This window comes from Corvus hawaiiensis, chromosome 10 (genome assembly GCF_020740725.1).
Source record: "Corvus hawaiiensis isolate bCorHaw1 chromosome 10, bCorHaw1.pri.cur, whole genome shotgun sequence".
Lineage (NCBI taxonomy): Eukaryota > Metazoa > Chordata > Aves > Passeriformes > Corvidae > Corvus > Corvus hawaiiensis.
The window spans coordinates 24,494,557-24,502,436 of NC_063222.1; the positions used below are offsets into that span (position 1 = coordinate 24,494,557).

The 7,880-nt window shown below is 50.3% G+C and overlaps 1 non-coding gene across 1 annotated transcript; it reads right to left on the reverse strand.

Moving 5' to 3' along the window:
• Positions 1–155: 155 nt before the first annotated feature.
• Positions 156–228, reverse strand: TRNAV-AAC. The gene has a single exon. It is a non-coding gene; the product is annotated as a tRNA-Val (tRNA).
• Between the last annotated feature and the right edge of the window lie 7,652 nt (positions 229–7,880).

The window sequence follows — 7,880 nt, forward strand, 5'->3', positions numbered from 1 at the left end:
GGGGGCGGCTTGGGAAATTGGGGAATAAAACGGGTTTAATGTTCCTGCCGGGCAGCGCCGCGGCTTTAATTAAAATAACTCGGGCAAGGGGGTTGAAAAGCTGAGAATGGTGCCGCGGCCCGGCAGAAAGCGAAATAAAAAGCCAGCTGCTCTCGTGTTTCCGCCCGGTTTCGAACCGGGGACCTTTCGCGTGTTAGGCGAACGTGATAACCACTACACTACGGAAACACCGCTGCAGCGAGGTCTTCCAGCTACTTCCCTAATGCCCTCCCACCCCGTCTGTCCCCGCTGTCCCTTCCGCGACCTCCGCGTCCCCTCCTGCCCCGCACCGCGCCCGGACCCCGCGCTCGGGCGGGACCTGCACCCCACGGACACCGCCGAACGCCCCCGGAGCCCGCATCCTCCCCCTGCCTCCTGTCCCCTTGCAGCGCCGGCAGGTCACCCCCGAGTGCGGGTCTCTCCAGGGGGGCCATGCGCTCCCCACGCACACCAGGAATGACAGCGTCGGTGGGAACGAGAAACTTCAAGGAGAAAGGGAATGTTTGGCACTGCTGGCAGGGCAGGGCAGGGATGAAGCAGCGCACAGGAGAGCTGGGAGCTGGACACGGAGCGTGTGACACCCGTCAGCGTCTGCTCCGCAGGCCTCTCGCTACAGCCGGAGTTGGAGAATGGGGAAGTGACTAATCCTCCTGGATTTTCTAGCGCACTAGGAACTAAAATAACATATCTTGGCAGGAGCCACACAAGGGAATGTGGTTTTGCCACTCTTTGCAAAGGGAAACATGAGCCAAACTCCAACCAGTGGAAAGATACAACCTATAACATTTTCCAAGGTGCTGAAGTTGCCTGGATTGTGACAGGTCAAATGCATTCCCAGAATTTTTTTCAAAACAAAACACATAATTGAAGTGTACACATTCCCAATGTCCTTTACCTGAGACATCCTCAAAATATCTTGACCAAAGATGCTGGTGAGATGCCAGAGATGCTGGTGTTGCCACAGAGACGTGGCAAAGTGCTTATCCAATACCACTGTATTTTGTTTGATTCCTGTACTTATCAATAAAAGCATGGGATTGTCATGTCCTGGGGAGATGGGAGGCTGTGGGAAGAAATGGCAGGGGTCTCCCTTGAGCAGGCTGCTGTGCCAGCTCTGTGTGCCAGTCCAGGCTGTGCTCTCACTCTGGCTCCAGTCTCAGCACAGGCTGTGTGACAGACTCCAATCACGGTGTCACCCACAGTGACAATCAGTGACAGCAATCTCTAAAGGCTGCTGCTTTCCCCCTGGTATTTTCCAGTTTGACCTGGACAGCTGTGAGCTTACAATTCATGTAACATGGATTCTGAAAGTGGCACTTCACAAGTCACAGGAGCTGAGGAGCTGCTTGTACAAGGCATTAAAGAAATACAATGTTATGTGTGCCTCAGGCATTGGGAAGGGATGGCTAAAAATCCCAGTGATGTGGAAAAAACTTTCCACATTCCATGACATTATAGTTCAGAATCAGGGGTTTAATTGTCTTAAAAGCCTCTTCCACCCTCCTGATCTTGGCACAGTTAGCAGGGAGTGGCAAGTCCTGCCTCAAATCTGTCATGAATAAATCATCACCATGTTGGCATAAGGGCTTCCACTCCATTCCTTTCTTGTGTTTTCTGGTGGCCTCTTCCCTGGAATTAAGCTCAATACATGGTTCCGGGTGTTGAGGTGAAAGTCAAAGCTTCTGCTAATAAGATTTCAGTTTGGACAGAAGGCTCTTTGCTTCCCTGGGTGCCTTCCAGCCCATATAGATTACTGTGACAGAGCACAGGGAGGCTGAGCCTAACACAGTGCACAGAAAATGTTTCTAAAACATGTTCTTACAACAGATTTTCCTTGACACTTCATGGAAAAGAACCCAAGATTACAGCTACCTGGGAGCAATCAGGGAGAAGTCTGTGTCTGTAGCACACCAGTAAAAATCATAACATCTCATACAATTTATTCCTTCTTAGTCTGTGAGTACATCTTTCTGAATAGGTATAAAATACTTTTTTTAAGAGGCTCTTTACCAGAACAACCCTGCACAGCATACGTACGACCAAAGTTGGGAAGACCAAGAGCTCTACACTATTGTTTCACACTCCTTTGCACTTGCAGAACGCCTTGCTTTTCCATGGAAATCTCAGCGTTGAAAAGCACAAAAGCCTCTCTGGGGAACATGAGGCAGCAGAGGGGTCCGAGGTGAATGCTCCAGGGAGCACCGCAGGGAGCATCCGCCTTGCACAAAGAGAGGTCACAGCAGAGATGAATAAAAACCATCATCCAACACAGCATGGGAGGGGGAGGAGGGGGCTGCTGGGGTTGGCACAGCCCTGCTTTGGGGGAACGGTGGGAGAGGGATGGCCTGGTTCCTCATCCAGGGATCCTCACCTGGGACGGGATGGACCTGAACGCAGGCTCAGGCTCCCTCAATCCAGCTCACAAACACCGGGTCACGGCCCTAAACCCCAGGCACCAGCTCCCAAATCCTGATACCAGCCCCCAAATCCCAGGCACCAGCCCTCAAATGCCAGATACCAGCCCCCAAATCCCGGGCACCAGCCCCCAAATCCCGATACCCGCCCCCAAATCCCGGTACACGCCCCCAAATCCCGGTACACGCCCCCAAACCGTAGGCACTGATTTCCAAACCCCAGGCACCAGCCCCCAAATCCCGCTGCAAGCCCCAGGCCGGGCTCCGGGTCGCCGGTCCCCGTCCTAGACCCAGGCCGCATCTCCCGGACCGCGGCCGCGGGGCACGGAAGGCGCGCTCCCTTCCAGGCGCGCTCCCGAGAGCACGCGGAGCGTTCCAAACTCCCGCCACCTGCCGCGCCCCGCCCCCTCACCCCGCCGCAGCCAATAGAAGCGGAGGGGGTCGCCCCTCTGACCAATGGGAACGCGGGGGGCGTGGCCACGGGTTATAATACGCAAGGCACGGCGCGCCCGCGCCCCGTGCCGGGGTGGGCAGGTCCTGCGGCCAACTAACCCTAATGGCGGCTGCGCCCCTTACGCCCGCCCGCTGTTTTACTCGCTGACTTTCAGCGGGCAAAGGGAGCGGCCTAAGCAAAGGGGGGGGGTGGGGGGAAAGAGGTACGGCCTCAAAAAAAGCCAGCGAGGGGGATCTACACCCCGGCCCACTCTGGGGTCCCTATCTCTCCTCCGCAACCGGGGATGCTCTCGCCGTCGCCCCTCGTGGAGGCCGCGGTCGGCAGGCTCAGCGCCACTACCGCCGCGAAGAGCTCGTCTCTGTCAGCCTCGGCGGCGGCTGGGACCGGAGGGCCGGCCCGCCCACCTTGGGCAGCCGGGGGACCCCAACAGAACAAAACGGGCGCGGCGCCGCCGGGCGCTGAGCAGCCGCGGCTCCCTCAGACGTGGGGTGCGCGGCCGGCGCCGCCCCGACACCCCCCAAACCCCCATCCCCGCCGGGAGGACCCGGCCTCTCGGGGTCGGGGTGTTCAGGCGGCCCCCGGCTCTGCTGGGCCGGCCGGGGACCCCGAACGGAGCTCCCGAAGCGTCGGTCCCCGCCGAGATTTGTCGTGTGCTCCCCTCGGAGTGCGGGCGGTGGGACGGATGCGCTCGCCGCCGCCGAGATCTTATCTAGGAGAGCCCTGCGGTGATGGAAGCTCACAAATGCTGAATTTTTTTCATCGAGTTCAAGAAATGTTGAGTTTCACTCATCGATTTTGGCGGCAAAGAGCTGAATTTGTGAAAACGTGAGAGATGGAGCACGGGAAGCTGGGGACAGATACTTCGCTGCAGTGTGGAGCAAAGGTTGTGAGGGGAAGGTGTTGTAGCTTGTCTTCCCTTAGCAATTCCTCTCCCTGTGCTCAGGCTTTGGCACTGCCATGAAGAGAAACTCTCCAATGCGTGCCAGGGCACAGCACCAAACCTGCCTATTTTGTGCCAGGGGTACAGCACCAAACCTGCAGTGATGTGCTGAGCCCCAGCCCTGCCCGCCTGAGGGAGGAGTGCCCAGGGCCCATCCTGTGCCATCACCATCACAGGAACTGGCTGTTTGATTACCTCTGCTGTCAGTTCTGACCATTGCCAATCCTCTTTGATATTTCTGTATCTGGCATCAACCATTTACAGAAGGTTCACCAGACCTGCGGGTGCACGTGTGGAACACAGACACAGCCCTACAAACTGCGCTTGGGCATCATCAGTGCTCATTTACCAACTTTAATATCCTGAGCGTTTGACCAGTGCCATCTTGTGGCCTTCTATTTTTTCCTTTGCACAGAGGATGGGAGTGAACTTGGGTACATAATTTTTTGATTCTGTTTGAAAGAAACCTTCTGCAGCCAGAATAAACAGAAACAGGAGAGGCTGACCGCACACACGAAGATATGTAGGGCCTTTGTGGTACTGGAATCTGAACTTGCTCAATAAATCTGATCCAGCTAAAACTAGTGCTGGCTCTGCTGATAGTAATGTTCTTTCTTGGTTCAAACAATTGTGTTTTCACTGTTTTATCTTGTTTCCAAGCAACAGCTTTCACTTTAGCATCAAATACTTCATTTCAAACTCTCAACTAAACGTGCAGAGCCAAGATATTTCATGTGCTTAGGACATTGTTTTTTTGAACGAAACTCGACTTACAATTGTCTCTCTGAAAAAAAGTCTTCCAAATATACCAGGTTTGGTGGCATTTTAAATGATTTTTTTAAGCTGTCCCTTCTGAAAGAAGTGATAAGCTTAAACTGCCACGTTTCTGTGGTCATAAAAAAGTATGTACTCTGCAGATCCCCGTGTCAGAGAGAAAATGCTCAGAACGTGGTCTACTTTTGTTTCTATTTATTTATGGAAGCAAGGAAAACTGTGCAACGTGGCATTGTTGCAGAGAGGACAACAAACGGAGCTGTAGGTACAGCTTGCTACTGTTTCCGAACAGCCCGCAAGCTGCCCTACCTGCCCCAGTGAAACAGGCCAAAAAACGTGCTAATGTGGCTTTTTAGGAATGCAAACAGAAGCTCTCAGCTACTTCACCCCTGAAGTGTTTAAAACCATTTGCAAGTGTATCAAGGGAATTGTCTCTCCTAGGAGAAGATAGGAAAATAAAGTCACCCGGCATCCAGCGGTAGTTACCTGCCCCAGTCAGCAGCTCCATCTTGTATCATTTGGCATGAAGTCAATTTTCTTCCCTCAGGACCTAAGTGCCCATCTTAATGTCTCCAGATTTGTTTGATTTAAAAATCTTTTAAAAATCCTGTTTATGATTATGTTTGGGAGAAGAGGAGCACTTGTGCTCAGTAGTTATGAAAGGGTGTTACTGAGGTTCACACTCCGGGCTGACGTTCTGTTAGCTTGGGATTTAGGGTTGCACATCCTGGGTGACTTGTGGAGTGCCAGATGCTCAGGAGCTAGCACCGAGTGCTCAGGAGCTTCTGTAGCAGATGTTTAGGCTGAGCTTTGAAGGATGGCTGTTTAAGGTGAGCATTGCGGCTGTTTAAGGTCAGTCACACGACATCTGCTGTATCAGGCTGGGTACGGGGACAGTGCTCTGGCCAAAGGTGACCCAGACCTGTCTGCCCTCCCAGCAGGATGAAGTGGCCTCACTGCACCCCTTTGTGCCTGGGGTTGCCTTCCTTTTGCACGGTCATCTTCTCGTGTGCTGTTTATGAGCACCCCAGAGCTTTCTGTCCCTGTGGGAAAATTGATCCTCTTCTGTGGAGAACCTAGGAAAAAAAATCAGCAGGCCACGGATGAAATCCCTTAGGAGATGCCATAGAACTGGCGGGATAGCAGGAGGGGTAACATTACAGTGCTTGTGCAAACAGCTCTGAGGGTGTTTTGGGAGCCGACAGACCTGGGGCCCCTGAGGGGACTAGCACACCTCCCCCATTACCACATTTCCAAGCGCACATTTCTCAGGATGAGGTCTCAGCCGGGTTGATTCCAGCTGTGGTGCTGTGCGGCAGGCACGGTCCTGAGCTGTTCTCCACTCCTGGCTCTACCTAGGCCTCTGCTTTCAGTCACCTCTCAATGTCGTTGCCCTTTTTCACTCCCTGTACATGAAAGCAGCAGGATTTTATCTTACACTGCTTTCATTAATCTGTTCCCAGTTTAGGTTTTGTTTTCAAACTAGCGCGAGAAAGCTAATCATGGTTGTTTGGGTTGGATGCGATGTGTCAGGGCACAACAAACAAACCAAGGAAGATTTAAACCAGTGCAAGAGGTTTATATGCAGAGATGGACAAGTATAAATTCACATGTTGGTGTGACTTTGTGTGCAAATTTAAAGTCCACTTAGCAATGCCCTTGAAATGACCAAGAGAAAAGCTGGAGTTTTTTCAGTTACTGAGAGTTCTGCTAAACACTTCCCAAAGGTGTTGGCAGAGGTGACAGCACACGCAGAGTTTGTAAGAACAGCACGAGCAGAGTTAACGTTGTACTGAGATATTGAGTCTAAGAAAACAGTTCAAGTTGACCTTGCTTATGAGGCAACAAAAAGTGTCTTAAGGAAAAATAATAATTATCAAAGAGTAAAGAATGGTTTAATTCAAAGGCTGTTTAACCTCCGACAGGTCTGGCAAACATTAATAGAACCCTACCCTAATTCTGTTTGTAGATTGCCTAGACAAGGGGTACCTTCAAAATGTGGTTGGATGTGGTATCTAAGGATATTTATCAGGAAAGGGAACGGAAGAAGCACAAGTCTCAATCATTTTTACGTAAGTAATTTAATGGTGAAGACATGCAATCAAGTCTTTGTAAATGCTAAAAACCGCGGACTAAAGATGGTGTAAGAATATAATAATTTTCTTTGCCTTTCTTTGCCCAGTTCTCTGCATTCAGCTCAGCTGGGAAGTTGTTTTATCCAACAGAAGTTTGGAAAAACCAACCCCAGGCAGTGCTAAACCTCTGGCACGAGAGCCTGGGAGAACTGCTCTGGGTCCTGGTGCTGTGCTTGGTGACTCTGCCCTGCTCCATGGGTTAGGTCAGGTCCATTTTCAAGCCAAGGCTCTGCATTGCCTGGCTGTGCTCCGGCAGCCGGGGCACGGCTTCTACCTCCCGTATTTACACTTTTCAGGCTGCAGAGGCACGATTGGAACTTGGGCCTAATTTTAAAATAATGCTTTATTAGTTAATTTTTTAAAATTTGTGTGTACTCTAGCTGCAGTTCTGGGTGAAGCCTTCCGAACCCTCAGATCCGTACATAAAGAAGTTGTCCATGTTTGGATTCGTGTTTACTTCCCAGCTGGATCAGACCTAAGAGTCACGGTGGCTTATGAGTGGAAGGGACTTTTTTCTACCTCTCTTTGGTCACTTGAATTTTGTATTTCAAAGATTTCACTAGGGAGAGCTTATCCTCTGTGGCTGCTGAAGCCTTTGTTTCGCACGTCTTATCTGTGCTGTTATCTCCTGCTGTTGATCCTATTTTTCCAACGGTAGATGGCAACAGCCATTCATTTGTAAAACACCGGAGTGGAACTCGGTGCGTTACACAGTTACACATGTGCAAAGAGGGGAATTTAAGTGAAACTATGTGCAAATAGTTGGTTGTTTTGGGGGTTTTTTTTTGTTTGGTTTTTTTTTTTTTAAAGTACAGACAAACTGCCATTAAATGGAAACGTTTGCAATTTAAATAAATTCTTCTTATGGAATCCAATTCAAAGCAAAAATTTTAAAAATGTTATTTAAGCCTCGCAGGAAGGTACTAAAATGAACTGTCATCGCTATGTGAAAAGGTATTTAAAAATGCATTTTTCAATGTATATTCTGATAAACTGATTAAGAAATGTTGGTTAACACTAGACTTTTATTCCCTTTCAAGTTTTCTCAAAACACTACAAATTTTCAGTTTGCATTTGGTTGAGAAAATAATTAAAACATATTTTTGCAAAAATTAAAGAATTTT